Genomic DNA, 21924 nt, shown 5'->3' with positions numbered 1-21924 from the left:
ATTAAGCCCATTCACGGTCAGAGTTACTATTCAAAGATGTGAATTTGGTGTCATGATACCTATTTAGTCTCTGTTTTTGTGGATTGTTTCCTTGGACTTCCTCCTTCTTTTATAGGGTCCCCTTTAATATTTCTTCCAAATCTGGTTTTGTGGTCACATAGTCTTTCAGTTTCTGCCTATCTTAGAAGTTTTTTATCTCTCTTTCTATTCTGAATGAGAGCCTTGCTGGTAGAGTATTCTTGCCTGCGGGTTTTTCTCATTTAGAACCCTGAATATATCCTGCCAGTTTTTCTGGCTGCCAGGTCTCTGTGGAGAGGTCTGCTGTTAATCTAATATTTCTCCCCATAAAAGTTAGAGATTTCTTGTCTCTTGGGGCTTTAAGGATCTTCTCTTTATCTTTGAAATTTGCAAGCTTCACTATTAAATGTCGAGGTGTTCAGCGGTTTTTATTGATTGGGGGGTGGGTCTCTGTATTTCCTGGATCTGAATGCCTGTTTCCTTTCCCAGATTAGGAAAGTTTTCAGCTATGATTTGTTCAAATACATATTCTGGACCTCTGTCCCTTTTGGTGCCCTCGGGAACTCCAATTAAATGTAGATTTTTCTTTCTGAGGCTGTTATTTATTTCCCTTATCCTATCCTCATGATCTTTTAATTGTTTTTCTCTTTTTTCATCGGTTTCCCTCTTTCTCATCAACTTGACTTCTATGTCACATGCTTGTTCTTCTACCTCATTAACCCTTGTCGTTGGGACCTCTAGTTTGGATTGCATCTCATTTAATTGATTTTTAATTTCTGCCTGTTTAGATCTAAATTCTGCAGTTATGAAGTCTCTTGAGTCCTTTATGTTTTTTTCTAGAGCCACCTGAAGCTTTATAATTGTGCTTCTGAATTGGCTTTCTGACATTGAATTGTAATCCAAATTTTGTAACTCCGTGGGAGAGAGGACTGTGCCTTTCTTTTGTGGTGAGTTTTTCCTCCTAGTTTTTGCTCAATGCAGAGTGGCCAAAAACAAGTTGTACTGGAAAAAGGGGAAAAAGAGAGTAGAGAAAAAAGAAAAGAAAAAAACATAGAAGAAAAAAATAAAAAGGGGTGGAATCAAACAGAAAGCAAAAAGCAAGAGGGAGTATCCTCTGATTCTATATTCTGTAAATCCCTGACTTCCCCTGGAACTTTCCAGTGCTGCTTGGTCAGTAACTTGCTTTTCCCCTGTCCATCTAGCTGGTCTTATGGGGGAAGGGCCTGCTGTGCTGATTCTCAGGTGTATTCACCTGGGGGAGCTGCTCAGCCCTCTGCCTGGGCACGGTTCAGTGGGAGTTGCTTATCCTGTTTATCCTGTGAGGCCACTGTGAGGCTCAGTGGGTGTTGTTTATCCTGTGAGGCCCCAGAAGGAACAACAACAGTGGCGGCGCCAGCTCTCCAACCCTGGAGTCAGCTTCTGCAGTAACTATTGCAGCTGTCTTCAGGGCCTGGATGCTCCGGGGGCAGGGGGCGCAGATCTTCACACCTCGGGCAGCCCAGCGGTAGGAGCGTCCTCGCTGTCTGTGCCTTCCCAGCCTCCGCCTGTCCCAGTGGGAGTGCCGGCTCCTGGGCTGTGTCCCCTTGCGCCCTGGGCTCTGGGGCCTAGGCTGCTGGAATCTCGCTCCCGGGGAGGTGCAGTCCCCTCCCTCGGAGCTGCACCCGAGCTGCCGCCTGAGCTGCCCCCTGTGCCCCATAGGGCGCACGCTGCAGCCCTTTAGAGAGCTCCACCGTGGTGTGTGGAGCGCTCTCCCCGGGGTGCAGGTCCTGAGTTAGTGCCCCTGGGAGCCTGAGGGCATCCCTGCCCCTCCTGGGATCCTGCTCCAACTCCTTGTGAGCGCCTTCCCATCTGGGAATATTGATGAAGCTCCTGCTTCTCTGGGCCAGGGTTTTCCTGTCCTGGGGGCACTCGCCGCCTGGCCTTAGCCCGTGTCCTCACGGGTCCCCTCCCCCTTGGATGCTTTTTATTTCTTTTATTTTTTTTTTGCGTCTTCCTACCTTGATGGAAGTGCCAACTTTTCTCACTGTAGCATTCCAGCTGTTCTTTCTTTAAATCTCAGGCCGAATTCGTAGGTTTTCAGGATGATTTGAAAGTTATCTGGGTAATTTGGTGGGGACAGGTGACTCGGGGGCCCTACTCTTCCGCCATCTTGCCCCTCCCCCCCAGAATCTTTTTATCTTGATGAAGTCCCAAGAGTTCACTTTTGTTTTTGTTTCCCTTGCCTTCATAGATGTATCTTGGAAGAAGTTACTGTGGCCAAGTTCAAAAAGGATGTTGCCTGTGTTCTCTTCTAGGATTTTGATGGAATCTTGTCTCCCATTTAGATCTTTCATCCATTTTGACTTTATCTTTGTGTGTGGTGTAAGAGAATGGTATAGTTTCATTCTTCTGCACATGGCTGTCCAATTTTCCCAGCACCATTTATTGAAGAGACTGTCGTTTTTCCTGTGGATAGTCTCTCATGCTTTGCCGGATATTTTTGACCATAGAGTTGAGGGCCGATTTCTGGGTTTTCCATTCTGCTCCATTGATCTATGAGTCTGTTTTTGTGCCAGTACCACACTATCTTGTTGATCACAGCTTTGTAGTACAACTTGAAATCCGACATTGTCATGCCCCTGGCTTTGGTTTTCTTTTGCAATACTCCCCTGGCTATTTGAGGTCTTTTCTGATTCCACAGAAATCAAAACTACAATGGGATACCACCTCACACCAGTAAGAATGGTGAAAATTAACAAAGACAGGAAACAACACATGTTGGAGAGGATGTGGAGAAAGGGGAACCCTCTTGCACTGTTGGTGGGAAAGTGAATTGGTATAGCCACTCTGGAAAACTGTGTGGAGCTTCCTCAAAGGGTTAAAAATAGAGCCATCCTACAACCCAGCAATTTCATTACTGGGTATTTACCCCAAAGATACAGAGGCAGTGAAAGACCAAGATAAGTGTACCCCAATGTTTATAGCAGCAATGTCCATAATAGCGGAACTGTGAAAGAAGGCTTGGTTTCCATCAAAAGATGAATTGATAATGGAATATTAATCAACCACTAGAAAGGATGAATACCCACCATTTGCTTCAATGTGGATGGAACTGGAGGGTATTATGCTGAGTGAAGTATGTCAATCAGAGAAGGACAAACATTACATGGTTTCATTCATCCAGGGAATATAAAAAATACTGAAAGGTATTAAAGGGGAAAGGAGATAAAATGAGTGGGAAATATCAGAGAGGGTGACAGAACATGAGAGCCTCCTAACTCTGGGTAATGAACAGAGTGTAGTGGAAGGCGAGGTGGGTGGGATGAATGGGTGATGGGAACTGAGGGGGGCACTTGATGGGATAAGCACTGGGTTTTATATGTTGGCAAACCAAACTCCAATACAAAAATAAACAAAAAAATCAAAATAAAAACACACTGTTCCATTCCATTGTTCATTTCTTTTGGAGTAATCACCTGGAAGTTTGAAGAAATTTAATTTGTAAGTCAGTGGTAATAAAATAAATGCCAGCTAACAAGGGGGGCTCTTTTTTTCTTTGGGAGATAAGGAATAGGTGAAACACAGGTGAAGGAATGTAATGTAAGGAACAATTGACAATCACCAAAACTTAAAAATTTGCAAATATAAGCTCCCTGTCCCTAAAAGATACAAGGTTGGGTGGAGTAAGAAATGAGATTTCTTAGTAATTCCAAGGGCCCTGTGTGTTAGTGCAGTTGGTGTGGGTGATTTAATCCTTACAAAGACTAGACAGATAACTGATGTTCAGTTCCTTGACCAGCATTTTAAGAGCACCACAGGCAGATAATTGCTTAAGCACTGATGGTGACCAAGAAACATTGCACTTTTTCTAATCTGTGTATTCAAATCAGTTTGGCCTATTTCGATGGTACCTAACCAAACAATAATTTTAGTCTCATTTAGTTTTTAGAAAAATAGTCACTTGGTGTAGTTACAAAATGAAATTAACAATCCATTTTAAAAGGGAAATAGATCATTTGGGGGGTTGATAATGGGATTTGCCATTGGTTGATCCCAATAAACATGGTCTGTGTGCCATCATTGAAGAACTATGAATTGATGACCCTGAATGAATCCTTGGTCTCAAGTCTAGAACCTAAAGGACAGGTGTTCGTTTCAGTGTAATAGAAGATGAATTAGAGTTTCAATTCAAATTCTACGAGTTAGTATTGTCACAGATACTAAATAATACTATCAGTCATATTAAGCTAGAGACTAACATTAGAGCAAAATGTACTAGGGCATGGTAAGAGAATATGCATTAAGGAGAAGTTCTAATTTTGAAATGAGATTGGGAGAATTATGAAAGGGCCATGAATGTCTTTTCAAAATTACTGGAAGAAAATTATTTTGCAATACCAGTGTGAATTGGGACAAGATAATTATCCTAATATTTTAAAAACTCACATTTGGCCCACCTTTATATTATATATGGAAAATTAGTACCTTGATAATTAAAAAACGTAAATATTATAATTTGAAAAGACGTTATAAAAATCTTTTGTAAGCAGAAAATTACTTATTTGTTACATTTATATGCTAGAATTTACCACTTAATAAATTACCAAACTATTTTGTTGTTTATTATCACTACAGTACTTTTTTTTTTCAAAAGTGCTGTATTATCAGGGCAGTTGTGATGTCTATACGAGGGATGACATCGAATAATTTATTATTTTTAGTAATAGTTAATCATTTTCATTATGAATCTATTTGATACACATTTTAACTTCCTACCTACTTTTCAGCTGTTAAACATAAAGAATCACAATTTGGGTACTGATATAGAAAATATAAATGATTTTCATTCATATAAAGTTTTAAGTTATGTCCAAATTCAGGATATTCTGAAAGTCACATAAAATACAATTTTTGATTCCTTCAAATGATCTGCTTAACTCAAAGCAAAAGAATTTTGCGGTAACGGTAAGATTTATTCTACATCAAGAACTACAATGCCAGCAGAATGTGAGGCAATCATATGGTTTTAATGTTTCCCTCCAATAACAGTGTTCCCAACACAGAGATATAATGTCCCTTGTGAGTATATCTATATACTCACATACATATAGAATGACAGCTGTATTTGATGGAAACTGTCCCATATCAAGATACAGTTTTCTGTTCTCAAAACTACCATAAGTGATTTTTCAGGTAAGACCCTTTGTTGCTACTTTCAGGTTATTTCAGTTTGCTTATATGTGTGAGCACATAGAATAGCAAATATTATTTAGTTACCATCCTTTGAAGAGTTGTTACTTGAATTTCATTCCCTGTAATGTTGAATTTCAACATGAGTCTAGAAGCACACTTCTGTGTGTGGGTCAACAAAAACTTGGATCCTGCTTTCTCAATAAGAAAATTTATCTAATCTGCCTAGTGCGAGAGTTCAGGGACTAATTTACAGATTTAAAAGGTCATTGCATTTACTGCATTGCATGAGGTGACAATCACAGTTTGTTTTGTCCTATCTAAATTTGATTTTATATTATCTTCACATATGGCACTTCAGCATTATCACCACTGGGCTTTTCCCATAAGAACTGTGTACTCATGTTCTACAGGTCCTGATGTGACAAGGTAGACAGAGAATGGCACTGGATAACTGATCCTGTCAAGAAAGGATGGATAGATATTAAAATGGATGCATCAATTCTTTGTTATTCAGCTGCACTCTAAAGCTACTTTCAAAATGTGGCCAGTTATTTGGTGATTTTTAGGGTAAATCTCTATGAATGGAGTAGTTTTACCTCCATCTTATATAAATATGAGTATGTGCTTCATTCTTAGTAAAATTCCATTGGCTTATCTAGATTTCTAGCAGAGTCCTGGGCTACCAACAATCATATGATGAGACAAAAAGCTCAAGGCTGAGCCAGGAGAAATTAAGTATATGTTAATAATAATCATTATTCTAATTATAGCATGGCTATTTATTATCATTGATACTTTCTATTGACAGGTGTTCTATGTGCCAAGCATTGATCTAAATCCTGTTCCAAATATAATCTCATTTAATCTTGCAATAGCTCTGTGAGTTACACTCTTATTAGCCTCATTTTACATGATAAGGAAAATGAGGATTAGTGAAGTAATTTTCCCAATGTATCTGTTTAAATGACAGAGCCAGAATTAGAACCAGACTCCAGACCCCAACTATATAGTGCTATTACCCATGGATATCCATTTTATTTCTCAGGTATCTTTTGATTATATTCCAAAGACAGAAATATTTTTAAGCTTATCTAAGTGCCTTTTTTTTTTCTTTCCATAAGCATAGATAGCTATTTCAGGAGTTGACTTTGTCTTGAAGACAGTGAGTCAAATTTTATATTCAGATAAAGGTCACTGAAGTAGTGGACATGTGCTTATGTGATAAGTTTGTCTATTGTGAATTATATACCATCCCAGACTGGTTAGGATGAGTATATTTGTTTTACGAACTGGGATGACAATGAGCAGGGGATAATTGTGCTCCAGCACTAAAAATCGATTACAGAATTTACCTGAGAATTCATGATGAAGTTTCTAAAAGATTCTATAGCATGGAGTTACATTCATATTTCCTAAATATTTTTTATTTCTTTATTTAATTGAGTATTTTATTTTATTTTTTGTCAAATGATCCTTTATTGGAATATTCTCCTTTGTGGTTCTTAACTAGCTGAACATTCCACTGCACCACTATTGATGTCATGAGGGTGGCAGCCACCAACATAGCAGCCCACAGACTGGGCAGTCTCCAGGATCTCTTTAATGATTCCAAAGAGTTCTCTGGCTAAACACTGGTGCCACATATGTTGGGCAATATTGACAATATCATAAAAAGTGACATTTCCACTGTGCTTAATATTTTTCTGCTCTTTTCTGTCTCTTGGCAGTTCCTTGAGGGATTTCATAATCATAGTAGAGGCAGAAAGTACCACTTCAATCTGGGCCTATCTATTCTGAATGATCAGTTTCACTGTAATCTTTAGACCCTTCCAATCACTGGTTGCCTTGGCAATGTCATCACCAATCTATTTTGGAGACAGACCCAACAGGCCAATCTTTGGGGCCAGGGCAGATGTGGCACCAACTTCCCCAAGGGTACACCTCAGGTATGTGACTTTGATCTTGTTTGGATTGATTTTAGGTGATAGGATGGAGATGGCTGGTGTCAGAATATCCTAAAATTGGGATGATGGAAGACAGTTGCACCTTTGCCTCTTCTAAGCCAAAAGCCAAAAGGAAAACTCATATTTTAAAGCCATATAAAATGCATTATGCTTTATGTAATCTTTTGACATTTGGCCAACTATGTACAATACTCTCAGATCTGCCAGCTGTGTTGAAGGAGCAAAAACATTTTGTTTTCAGACAGCTTGATAAAAATTCTGAAGTTTGTGAAAAAACTGAACTTAAAAATGTAATTTTGTGAACCGTCAGAAACTGAGGTGATATTCAAAAGGGAAGAGTCCTTGATTTTACCATAATGATATCCTTCTTGTTTTTCAATAATAGATTGCCAAATTGAATTGAACATATTTTCCACTATGACTTCTAGTTAGTCTCTTTACTTTTTGCTTTAGGATCTGACAGAATAAAGAATGCTTCTCCAGTCTGGGCCAGATGATGATTTGCTGTGTGAATCACAAAAAGAAAGTTTTAGTCTCCACAGAGACTGGTTAAAGGAATTTAAACACTAAGAAATGTAATGTCTAAAACATAATTAAATGTTATGTTTAGTGTTTTATTCCCTCTACTTTACAGACAAAATCTTCACTTGCCCAAATTGCTTAGAGCTGGTGACTGAGGCAGACAGTAGGCAAGGAAGAGGTGGAAGGGTGAGGGTGGGGCTGTTGCCCTTACTCTAGGTCTTGGAACTCAGGCTCTTCAGGCTCCACCTATAGATGGAGAGTGTTCTGCCCTCTTTTATTACCTCTACCAAGGGAGAGGCTTGGAACTTAAGATGGCATGAACTTCCAATCTCTGCCAAGGGCATAATCCTATTAGACTTGTGTTTTGTGAACTGTGGATCATAACACATTGATGCCTTGTGAAATCAATTTGATGGGTTTAACCAGTATTTTAAAAACAATTTGGAATGAATTATATGGCACATTTGCAAACATCTGTTTCAATTGTGTGTCTGTGTGTCTGTGTGTATGGGGTCACAATATAAAAAGTATTTCTTACTGTTGGTAAAATGACAAGTGTGTGTTGGAGAGGATGTGGAGAAAGGGGAACCCTCCTGCACTGTTGGTGGGAATATGAACTGGTGCAGCCACTCTGGAAAACTGTGTGGAGGTTCCTCAAAGAGTTAAAAATAGATCTGCCCTACGACCTAGCAATTGCACTGCTGGGGATTTACCCCAAAGATACAGATACAGTGAAACGCCGGGATACCTGCACCCCGATGTTTATAGCAGCAATGTCCACAATAGCCAAACTGTGGAAGGAGCCTCGGTGTCCATAGAAAGAAGAATGGATAAAGAAGATGTGGTTTATGTATACAATGGAATATTACTCAGCCATTAGAAACGACAGATACCCACCATTTGCTTTGACGTGGATGGAACTGGAGGATATTATGCTGAGTGAAATAAGTCAATCAGAGAAGGACAAACATTATATGGTCTCATTCATTTGGGGAATATTAAAAATAGTGAAAGGGAATAAAGGGGAAAGGAGAAAAAATGAGTGGGAAATATCAGAAAGGGAGACAGAACATGAGAGACTCCTAACTCTGGGAAACGAACAAGGGGTGGTGGAAGGGGAGGTGGGTGGGGAGTGGAGGTGACTGGGTGATGGGCACTTGATGGGATGAGCACTGGGTGCTATGCTATATGTTGGCAAATTGAACTCCAATAAAAAAAAAGAATTTTTTTTTAAAAATGACAAGTGTGAAAACTACTGCATTTGATTTCTATACTAGACATACCAGTTATGTTATTCTTTTGCTTTATTTCAGAAGTAAAGGAGCCTTCCCCCACCCCCTGAGTAAATTAGAGAATTCAACAAATAAGTAGGATTTCTAAACACAGGGCTTCAAGCAGCTGGTCTGCATATATTGCTAATTCTTAATCAGTGCAGACATGCAGCTATGGTATTATGCAGTCAGCTTTGCATCTCCATAAAAAGGCATATCTTGCATAAGAAAAGCAGACATAATTGATAAATATCCTCTGTTCACATAGGAAAAAAGTAACCATGTACTAGAAGTTAAGAGATTCATATCTATGTGAAAAATTTTCACCAGTACTTACAAACAAACACCTGTAATGTGCAAAGCACAATATTGACAGGAGAAGGGGGTCAGGAGCACAAAAAAGAATGAAACCCAGACTGTATTGTCAAAGATATTTATAGTCTAGTGAGAGAGACTTGTAGAGTAATAATTCAAGGAAACAACCAATGTGGGATTGTACAAGTCCTTGGTCTATTGGCTCTCAAATCCATTTCTCATACTTCCCCTGCTCTACTCTGTATCGTGAGATGCTGACCCCTATAGGTGGCATTTCCAAGTTTCTTTTGTAAACTAGCTTTTAAATGGGTTTGAACAATGGAAGTCACTGATTAGATAATGGAGAACAGCAAGGCAAAGCCATAGTATTTATTTCCCTCTTTTTTGGTGTCCATGATTCCAGTTTCCTTTGTAGAAACCTGCCATGGTTCTAGATTCCCCTAAGTGGCTCTGACCTCTAGATTCTAGTTCTAGTTACATCTGCTTCTACCTTTAACTTTAGAGTCCAATCCTGTAGCAAAATTCTGCTTTTGTTATTTACTCAATTGCTTCATCATTCCTTGTTAGCCTCTTAGAAATCTTTCATAACCTGTGTAAAAATTTTCTACATTAAATTCCCTTTGCTTTAGGTACTTATAGTTGTTTCTGTTTTCTGGTTAGACTCTGATTAATAAAAGAGTTTAGAATGAAATATGTATTCATTATTATCATAACAATAACTGATATCAATTTAATGATTACATATGTCAGATATTATTTTAAGAACCTTTCATGTATAGACAGCTTTATTTCAAAGATGAGAAAGCTGAGGCACAAAGAGGTTACTTAACTTGGCCAAGATCATTTAACTATTAAAGCATTGCCTTGTCCTAATTTTCAATTTGGATTTCTTTTTAAACTACCCCATACTTTATCTGTAGAATTCTTCTGTTAGATGTAACCATTTTTCAAATTTATCATGCATTTTGTAAATCCCAGACTCTTTTGACACTGATGTAGTCATTCATCAATAAAAATGAACATTTACTGGGCACCAACTATATACCAAACACTGTGATAGGTGCTATAGTTGTAAAAGGTATGATAACTCTGCTCTGTTAAGCCACCCCTCTTCCAACCTGCTTTTATAAGTGTAATGTTACTGCTAAAATCAAGAATTAAAATTAAGTAAAATAGAATTCTAAATTACAATCAAGTGAAATCTAAATGACAGCTCAGAAATGATATCAGTTCACTTTTGAACTAAACTTGCATTTGGAAATATTCCTCTCTGATCCTCAAAGAAATAATTTGCAGTCTTATCCTGAAAACCAGTACTCCTTAATTTGTCCATTTGAAATAAACATACATTTTAGTACCAGGGCAAATCAGGTTTGGGAAGTAATATTTCCTTTGTAGCTAAATAATCAGTGATGCGCAACATTATGGTTGTTTCTCATTACTGTAGTTTGGGGAGCTACTTCTCAAACTTTCTCAATTAATATAAATCTATCAGCTACCAACCAAAATACCCTTTGGGTATGGATTATTCAGCTTGCATACAAGGCTACTCATATTATGAACTGAAATGTACAATCAAGCAGAATGATGTGCACACAGCTGTTTTATATTTAGTTGGCTTTCTAATGTGAGCTAATTTGTTGTAGGGATGGAGGGTATTACTAAGATTTATTTCAAGTTTAAGATGAGATAAAAATTCTATTTGAAGGTGAAACTTCAGTCTCAACTCAACTTTAACAGATATTACTTTTGTATTTCTTATTGCTAGATGGAGGAAAGTGTTTGCTATATTAGCACATATAAAGGTAATAAGACTTCACAACACCTCCTGCCTCTCTGAAACCAACATCTTAAAACCTTTACTTTCCTTTTATAATGATAAATGTGAATAAAAGCAAAAGGGATACGAATATCACTTAGACTTGAAAGTCTATGTGAAAATTAGATGGTAATTGCATAACAAAATACAGTATTCACCTTGTTCTTTGGTTTATAAGATATAAACCTAAATGCTCTGACAGAAGGTAGGGCTGTTCAATAGATATATAATGCATGGGAAGTGTTTCCATTTATGCAGGTTTTCCCCTTGGGCAAAGATGAAGCACAGAAGGGAGGAAAAAAGACCTCAAGGAGAGTAAGATGTCATCCTCTGGTTTTAGAATAAACTAGTGCTATCTCCTGAAACTATACCTCAGCAGAAAACCTTGTAAGAAGCCAATTAGCAACCAAACCATCATGCAGAACACCACACTACAACTATTAAAAGGTATGAAGTTAGTGATCCTGAATGGAACAGTACTGTATTGGTTGTAAAACCTAAGTCTACTTTGTGAGGAGTGTAACAGGGTACAGAATGTTAATTGTAACAACCACGGAAAATAGAAATGCTTAATTTTATTAATGAACATTGTTAATTTCTTGAGAAATCTAAACTTCAGAGGAATGTTGGTTTCATTTTAGAAAAATTCTAGTTGTTCTTGTTGGCTCATTATGAAGACCTGGATATTCTATTTAACTCAAAATACTAACAGGTAGAACACATACCTATTTTCTGCTTCTAAATAGTCAAGAAGAAATGTACATTATCTGTGTTATAGAACAAGATTATATTTAAGCACTCTGCTATATTAGTGACACATTAACTAATAATATAAATATTATAATTGAGCAACTTCAAAGATAATGTTGTTTAATAATAGGAAATCATCCATACAAGTTTAAATATTAGTATAGGGCCTGAAAAAATCAAAATGCAAACAAGCTAAAGTTATAACCTCAAATTAATATTTTAAGTTCCATCATTATTATTTGATTTCTTTACTCACTTATGTTCACTGCCATCTTCACAAGGATCCTAATGGTTCTTATCTATTGAATATTTATATATATATTCAATTTGTATATCTCCTTCATCTCATAGCCTGTACACTGGATCAAGCCACCTCTTGCATAGACCATCATAATATGATTCTAAACAGTACTACTGCCTTCACACTTGTTCTTGAATTTATTCTAATTCATTCTCCATTCTTTAGTCAATGTGATATTTCTAACACATACATTTAATCATATCAATTTCTCCACTCAAAACCTTCCAGTATTTCCCCTTTCACCTCAGGGTAAAGTTTAAGTTTCTTAATATAACATTTCAATTCCTGCCTGATCTGATTTTAAGTTATTATCTCTGATGTCTAAGAAGTAGATATCTTTCATAGATTAACATGGCCAATGTTTTTAGCTCTTCTCTTTAAAAGGTGGAGTCTATTTCCCCACCTTATGAATATAAGTTGGCCTTGTGACTTGCTCTGATCACAACGTCACAGAAGTCAAAGTGTGTGAGTTCTGAGCCTAGTCCTCAAGAAAATTTGCATCTTCCACTCTTGTTCTCTAAGAACCCTACCACTGCTATGTGAAGAAGCCTAGGCAAGCCATATTGAGGATGAATGACCACATGAGGAGAAATAACAAAATGTAGTATTCACCTTCTCCTTCAATTTATATCTTACCTAAATGCTCTGACAGAAGGTTGGGCTGTTCAATAGATACTTAACGCTTGGAAGGAATGTCTTTCAATGCATTAGGTGTATGTATTTTTGACCCACAAAAGTGTGAGCCAATAAATAATTTTTGTTCTAAGTCACTAAGTTTCAGGATGACTTGGTATACAGCAAAAGATAAAACTATCTTTTAATTTTGTTTTCCTTTATACACTTCAATGAGAAACATGATTTTTTGTTTCATCACAATTGTTTATCCCAACAAACAAAATCATGACTCATGTTCCACAAATTAAGTATCTCTGTAATAGTCCATGTATTTCTGAGAGTTCTATCACGTTTATTAGAGCTCACCAACACCCTTTGCTCAGAAAGGTTGTGGAGATGATTGTGACATTGGAATGTTGTTGGAGATTGCATGAAAATCCTTGATTGGGCAGGACCATTAAATAGGGAAAGAACAACACTGGCTCCCACAGCTATAACATAATTTGAGTGGGCCCAATCTCATGAAGTCACATTTAACAATAAATCACAAAATAACAGTGGGTACAGACATGAAGTGATACCTATTTCCATGGAAAAGTATTCTAACTTGTCAAGTCTTAAAGAACTTCAAGTTCTATTAGGGGTGTGCTGAGAACTCCTTTCCCTGAAAGATAGATCTTGGCATGATACCCTAGGTCTGAATTCTATTTGGAACTTCAAGAAATTGCTTTGAGCCAGTGTCTCAACTTTCAGTTACCACAAAGAATTTAATTAAGGCAGAACAGGGTCAAGTAAAGCTCCTATTCAAGGATTTCTGAGGCATTGCCTCCTTTCTGGACCCTCCAAATTTCTAAGCAGTGGTTAGTGAATCTAAATAAGTTGTAGCTATAGTCACCACCCTGAAAATCTATCAGGATCTCTTTCCTCTACCTTGACAACTGTTTTCCCCTTCAGGGGTTTTTACTTCTGATTAACATAGAATCTTAGGTACCAGGTCATATCACCTCATCTGGTTTTTCTTTACAGATAAACTTTATCTTGAGTAACTTTCTTCTAGCACCATCTGACATGAAACCATCTGACCTGGAGTCCTACTGACATATGTGAAAATTCAGCTCTGGCACTATTAACTGTGTGACCTCAGACAAACATTCAATCTCTGAGTCATTCTGTAAAATGAGTATACTACACACCTTACAGGTGTGTTGTGATCCAATGGCTTCATGTTTTCTCAGAACCTTCCTCGTATCACACAGATTTACCATCTCCATCAGCATCATCTACCTTTCCCTTCAGTCAGCCAACATTTGTTGAGTGCTTACTCTTTGGTAGATACTGTTTGAGGTAAAACGGAGTAAGATTGTTGTCCTTGAGGTGGTTATATTCTAGTAGGGGGAGACAAAAAAAATAAAATAAATGAGGAAAATATATAGTATATAGAAAATGATAAGCACTGTCAAGAAAAAAGTAAAGTAGAATAAGAAAGTTTACAAGAACCAAGGCAGGGTGGGGTTTGCAGCAATCAAGTAATGTTTCACAGAGAAGTAACATTGAGCAAAGATTTGATGAAAGTGAATGAATTAGACAAATAGATATTGAGAGAAGAAAACTCTGGGCAGAAGAAACAAGCCCCTAAGGAGATATAACATGCCTGGCATGTTCAAAGGATAGCAAAGAGGCCAGTGTGACTGGAGCTGCAATAATAAGTTGGGGAATAATATAATAGGTCAGAGAGATCATGAGGGTGATCCCTGGGTGGGGCAGTGGTTTGGCGCCTGCCTTTGGCCCAGGGCGCGATTCTGGAGACCCGGGATCGAATCCCACATCGGGCTCCCGGTGCATGGAGCCTGCTTCTCCCTCTGCCTATGTCTCTGCCTCTCTCTCTTTCTCTGTGACTATCATAAATTAAAAAAAAAGAGAGATCATGAGGACTAAATTATATAGGACCTCATTGGCTGTTGTGAACACTTTGACTTTACAGAAGACTGGTATGATCTGATTTTCACTTTTAAAAGATCATTTTTGGTTTCTTAATTTAAAACCCATCATTTGCTTCAACATGGATGGAACTGGAGGGTATTATGCTAAATGAAATCAATCAATCAGAGAAGGACAATCATCATATGGTTTCACTCATACGGGGAATTTAAAAAAGAATGAAAGGGATTATAGGGGAAAGGAGAGAAAATGAGTAGGAAAAATCAGAGAGGGTGACAGAACATGAGAGACTCCTAACTCTGGGAAATGAACAAGGGGTAGTGGAAGGGGAGGTGGGTGGGGCGATGGGGTGGCTGGGTGATGGGCACTGAGGGGGGCACTTGAAGAGATGAGCACTGGGTGTTATACTATATGTTGGCGAATCGAACTCCAATAAAAAATATAAAAATATAAAATAGACTACAGAGAAATAAGAAGGGAAGCAGCAATACCAGTTGGGAGGCTATTGCTGGTGGGGATGGTGAGGGCAAGGAGCAGGGTAGTTAAGCTGTGGATGTGATAAAAGTGGTCAAATGCCAGGTATATTTTGAATATGGAACAACAGTGTTTCCCGATGAATAAGCCGTGGAATGTGAGGGAGATGGAGGAGAAAAGATGACTCTAATGTCTCCAGACTTTTATGTAACACATCCCTCTTACATCTTCCCATTAAATCTTACTGGTTTTATGTTCTATTCAATACAAGTCTCAACATTACCAACTAACAAACGGATTAAGGAATAAATGTTATTTTAGTGTAGTTTCTGCTTTTATTATTTTAGATTGACCTTAGTTTAAGCAGCCAGAGGGTGTAAAGATGATTTACTGAACTGAGGTTTAATCGAGGATTAGAGCCTATTAAGTTACTTCCCCGGAAATCTTTTTTTTTTTTTTTTAATGTTGCAAACCCAAGTTCTTGTGACAAGCCTGACTTCATGCCCCACCATGACAGCTTGCATTTGTTTGGACTCAGAATTATTTTGGATCTAAATTCCCTGAGGTATATAATTAGAGATTAAATCTAGATTCTTAAAAAGAGCTCAAAAGGCAAGGCCTGCTACAAGTGGTAGGAAGAGTTTATTCTCATTCACCTTATTGACTCATCTTATTGGCTTTCCAAATTAAGTAGTTTAACCTGACTTTTAAAACAGAAGCTTCCTAATTTATTTTCCACCCCTCAGTCCAAGAAGTTGATGTTTGAAGCTCCAAAGGTTTCTAGGTATTCCAATGAAGAAAATAAAATGCTTTATACTTCAAATGCAAGAGTCAGTTATTCTTCACTGGATCAGTCCAGAAGCATGATAATAGATTTAGACCCCAAAGTTATCATTTGAGGAAATGCGTGGAAGAGTGGGATCCCTAAAGATCATAATGTTTTCAGTATTTGAAATAACACAGATAATTTGGTTTTCAGGCTTCATATTTTGACTTCAGAAAAAAATCTAGTATTTGATTAACATCTTGTTTAGGAACATGGTAGGACTAAGAAGGATTTGGCCATTGATATTTAAGATAAACCAATTAAACAGTATTCACCAGAGTCTGTGATTCCTTGATTTAAAATTTTCTATTTTAGACTCAGTCTAAAAAGATCACAACAGTATTTGAAAACTGTATCCAAAATCACCTAAGAGAAGGTGTAGATCAACAGAAACACACCTTTTTACCTTTTATGAATCAAAATAAGATATTTTGTCTATTTACTATCTGACTACTCTTTACCTTCAGAATGTGTTTATTTTTTGTTCAGAAAACTACCTGAACCTTCATGTTTATTTGACATCAGACCTTTGGAGCACCTTTATCCTTTCTATAACAATAATTTAACAGAAGGAAATCTAACAAATAGTTATTGTTATTATGTATTATAGGGGAATTAAATTAGTATAAATATAAAGCACTTTTTCTGAAATTGACATGACCAAGCTTAGCCAGCTAAAGGCTCCAACTTCACCTTCATCTAATTTAATAAAAATTAGAAAATGATATAGTTTTTTGGCTTTTAGTGTGTAAAATCAGGAATTTTATTTTTTTTTCATTATATATAAGCTTTTTGTCCTCTTACATTTTTTATCTACTTACTTCAGACACTAGAGTATCACTATCACACAACTTTATAATAAGGTTCTTTTGGTGTATGCAGTTCTGTACCAAATTCTATGAGTATCCAAAAAAGACCCATCTAATTCCTTAAAATCTTAATATACTGCCATGAGTTGCCAGTGTATTAGCCATCTGCTAGATTATTTATTGTAGATATAACTCCATGGGAATAAACAGTTTAATAGATTTGTCTTGGTTGAGAAGAAATAAGTTGATAATTTCCTGTAGAAATATTAACATTTTGAGAACTTTGGAGCCCTTATTAAGGAACTATTGACCTAAAAAACAAACAAAAAAAGATTCTTACTTCAAGAAACATTCCCTGATACATATGGTACATGTCTTTTTTTTTTCCCCCTCAAGTCACTTCAACACTTGTGATTATAATTTATTCTGCTACTTTGTCATTGTACATCGCCTTTTGTTATCTTTCCATTTATCTTTGTGGCCATTAAAAATTGAGCAAGTTATTCACAATTTAAATTATATTTTATGATTTTCATACATTGTTCATTTGTCTTGTAACCCTACTCCATCTTTTGTGTCATGACGCGTTATAAGCTGAAGAATATCTTTCCCCTTCTAAATTTATATGTTGAAATCTTAACCCTCAGTGTCTCAGAATGTGACTACATTTGGATATATGGCCTTTAAATAGATAATTAAGTTAAAATAAAGGCATTAACGAGTTCCCTAATCTAATATGATTGATGTCCTTATAAGAAGAGGAAATTAGGACAGAAGCATGTATGGACAGATAACCATGTGAAGACACAGGAAGAAGACAATCAACAAGGCAAGGAGAGAGGCTTAGGAGAAACCAACCCTACTGACACCTTGATCTTGGACTTTTAGCCTCCAGAACTTTGATAAAATAAGTTTCTGTTGTTTAAGCCACCTAGTTTGTTGTACTTTGTTATAGAAGACTTAGCAAACTAATACAGACAACCATCTTTTTAGTAGTTTGTGTATAAAGCATAAGTATCTTATAAATATGGGTTTGGAAATCTAGTTCTTTGTGAAGTATTGAAGTATTGTAAAATCACAATGATTTTCATTCAGTTTATTCAAAGTATTTCCTTTTACACTGATCTGTTTCAGAGTTCAGTCATAAGACATTTAATTTGGTTATCAACTCTATATGTATGCCTTAATTCAGCACATATTGGTTGTGTGCTTCTGGTAGGCCAGGTTCTCTCCTAGATATTGAGGATACAGTGGTAAATGCACTAAGGCCCTCTCCTGGTGGAGGTTGCGTTCAAGTAGTGGCAATAGTTAATGGATGCCAAGTACTTCATTTCTTGTCTTTACAGAAGTAGATTTTCTACCTTAATTGCTTTAAAATAATAGGTATTTTATAATTGGTTTATATTGTTACTTTAATGTATTTTAAAATTGGAAAATTTGTAAAACCCTAAGGACTTTGAACTACTACATTTTAATGACATTTAACGGTGTATAGTATATTGTATGCAACAGTTCAGCAAATGCTTGGAAAATTATTATAATTTCTCCTTAAATTTTCTTTGGTGGGAAATGTTTGGTAGCACCATACATTTAATTTTCTATAATGTTAGCTATAATAATCACCATTTTTTACCACATTGAGTTATTACTTTATTTGGCTATTAATTATCATCTATACAAATTTCTGCCTCATATTTTTTTGTATTTACTTTATAAAACATTCAAATTCAGAGTTGATTTTAGAAATTTAAAATAAGTATTTCAGACTCTGTTGTTAACCTGCTTTCCATACAGTATGGACATCACTGGCTAAATATAGTCTGATAACATATTGTTGAAATGGAAATCTCTTGATGATATGGCAAATGTTTAGGAAACTGTCTTCTGATTTGTTGCCAAAACATGATTAATACAGTACCTGAGCTCTTCTTATGGGGAAAAAATAACCATCCTAGTAACTGACATTATTTTTATATGTTAGTTACAACTTTTTTTTTGCCACTGTCTATAGATTCCTTGTGGTTCTCCTTTGTTTAAATTCTTTTGGCTTTTATTTATTTGTTTTAGAGTGAAGTAGGCAAGGAGTTCAATGTTTGCTAAATTGATTTCCATCTGATAAACAGATATAGCAAAAATTTCATTGCATTATTTCATGCATTAATTTTTAACCATACTCGTTCTGACATAGGTCTGAATATAAAGAGAGATAATGAAGACTACATGTTCGTTGCTTTACACCTGCGTTTTAATGCTGAGAATTTTTGAAGATGATATAGACACACACTGAAAATTCAATGGATGACTTTAAAGTGCACTAACATTTCAACTGACATTTTCCTACATGATTTATACCTTGTCCAGTGGTCAGACAGTGAATCAGTCAAGCTGACTTATCCTGATTCACAAAAAGGTGAAAAGATGTGTTCTCTGTGACTCAACACCTTTCCTGGGGTGATTTTGAAAACAGTTTTAAAAGACTTACTCTAACTTTTTAAAGCTGATTCTAATGTTCAAAGCCCTGAAAACAAATAAATCAAAACAACAAAATGATAAATAATATTTGTAATATTTGGTTATTATATTTATAAAACATGATTCCCTCAAGATTGGATGCTATTTTTAAAATTCTTTACTCTTTTTTCTCTCACAATATGTATATTTTAATTTATTGTGAGAACTAGTCCAATGACCTTTTTCCTTCATAGTTTGGATATAGACTGGGGAATTATGCACATATTTGACAATCAGGAGATATTTAGAATTCCACAAATATTACTAAAAAAATGTGTCCAGAATAGTTTGATGTTAGAAAACAGCCATTTATTCCTAGTAGGAAGTGGAAAGCAGTAAGAGAATGAAAACTCAAGTAGATTTAACTGTAAAGAAGACTTTTTTTTTAACTTAAAAATTAAAAACAATAGAATCCAGACAGCAGCTATAAATAACAAGGTCATTTTACTTAGGTGAGAAAAGCCAATTCGTTTTCTTGAAATAAGCACATATTTGCTTGTCAAGTGCCAACACTTTGGACAGTATATGGAGAAAGAAGACAAAGGCTATCCTTGCCAATAAGAACCTCCAGAGTCAGAAGTTCCATGTTTCAGGAGTGATGAAAAATGTATTTGCTATCCTGAAAGAGTATAGAGGTTCATTAGTGACAGTTCATTAGTGAAGACCATGTAAAGTCCTTATAAGTCCTTGGAAAGAAGACTATGCACACAATTGTCAAAGACCAATGGAAGAGCAAGGAAAGAACTGAGTGTTCCATTAATATCTCCTTTTTATGTCAAAGCAAAATCTGTAGAGAAAGGAAAAGGTAAAGTGGAAAAGGAAAGGAAAAAGCTCTAATTCTATAAACAACATATCTGACAGAATGGCTAAAAGCATGAAAGAAAAAAATAATTTTCCTCACATCATCTATATGAGCTCAGGATTGGAAAGGAAAGCAGTATATAGCACTTGCTTACTATAATGTGTTATGGAGCAGTTCATTGTCACAAACAAACAGCAGCAATCTACCTCCTCTTGAAAATGAAATAGAGATAAGTTAAACAGGATTCATGGTATCAAGGGATTTCAATAAACAGGTAAGTGGATTTGGATGTCTACCAGGTATCAGGTTTTTAGAGTTTAACATTTAATTTGGCAGCCTGTTGGGTTTGAAACATATTTCAGATTCAATCCATTCCTCATATTGTTAGGGAACTTCAGTTTCATTAGACATATTTAATTTTTTTTAATTAAAAAACATCAATAGTGTTTCAAATGATAAATATCAGAAAGGGAGACAGAACATGAGAGATTCCTAACTCTGGGAACCGAACAAGGGGTGGTGGAAAGGGAGGTGGGCGGGGGGTGGGAGTGACTGGGTGACGGGCACTGAGGGGGGCACTTGATGGGATGAACACTGGGTATTATGCTATATGTTGGCAAATTGAACTCCAATAAAAAAAAAAAACTGAGGTTGGAGATGAGGATATTTCCATAATAAAAGTATAAAATGATAAGAGTCTAAATAAGCAACGGTTATAGAAATAGAAAGAAAAAGACTAGAGAGATGTTTAAGAGACATAATTCACAGGATTTGGAGATCAGTTTGGATTGGCAGGCAATGTGAGGGAAAGAATTAGTAAAAGATGATACAATGGATATCACTCAGTCATCCAAAAGAATGAAATCTTGCCATTCACAATTACATGGATAGAACTAGTAAGTGAAGTAAGTCAGTCAGAGAAATACAAGTACCGTATGATTTCATTCATATGTGGAATTAAGAAACAAAACAGATGAATATAAGAGGAAGAAAATAAAAATAAAATAAGATGAAAACAGAGGGAGGCAAATCATACTCTTAATCATAGAAAACAAACTGAGGGGTACTGGAAGGGAAGTGGGTGGGGGGATGGGGTAATTGAATAATGGGCATTAAGGAAGGCACTTGTTATGATGAGCACTGGGTGTTATATCCAATGGATGAATCACTAAATTCTATCCCTGAAACTAATAATACAGTATATGTTAACTAAATTGAATTTAAATTAAAAATTTAACTAAAAAAATCCTACCTCAGAGAAATGAAATAGAAAATACAGGAAGAAGAGTAAATTGTAAAGGGGAAATTCTCTATTCAATTTAAATCGTGTGAGTTTAAGTTACCTGTTAGATATCCACCTACCAGACTGTTCTATATATTAGTCTGAATGTCAAGAAAGAAATCTGAGTTGGAGATAAAGACTTGAAGACCAGCAACATGTGGTGAAAACTGAAGAGAATGTAGTGGGTTTAGCTGCAAAGAAAGAGAATAATTACTTGGGAAGGAATAACACTTAATTGGATACATTTAAAAAGAGGAAATCTGAGAGGGCGGAGTATATAGAGAAGTAAAAGGAAATCCCTCTGGTTTCTCTTAACTTTGTTAAAAGAGTCAAAGAAATAAAAATATATATATATGAAAGGTAGAGGTGGCAAATGATGCTATGATGTTAAATAAGATTCATTCACATCACATACATTTACTGAGTACAGATTATATGCCAGGTCATGTTGTAGGGATATGAGGACAGAAAGAATCCATTGGGGTCACAGATGACCTTCACTAAAGCAGATTCAGGACTTGAGGGCAGGAAAGTG

The 21924-nt window shown here is 36.3% G+C and overlaps 1 pseudogene; it reads right to left on the bottom strand.

Annotated features, from left to right (window-relative positions):
• Positions 1–6692: 6692 nt before the first annotated feature.
• The window catches only part of LOC119868307, a 50295-nt pseudogene continuing 35063 nt past the window's right edge, over positions 6693–21924 (bottom strand).

The sequence above is a fragment of the Canis lupus genome, chromosome X (assembly GCF_011100685.1).
Source record: "Canis lupus familiaris isolate Mischka breed German Shepherd chromosome X, alternate assembly UU_Cfam_GSD_1.0, whole genome shotgun sequence".
NCBI lineage: Eukaryota > Metazoa > Chordata > Mammalia > Carnivora > Canidae > Canis > Canis lupus.
The sequence above is the reverse complement of the archived record's forward strand: the minus strand, read 5'-3'. Positions and strand labels throughout refer to the sequence as shown.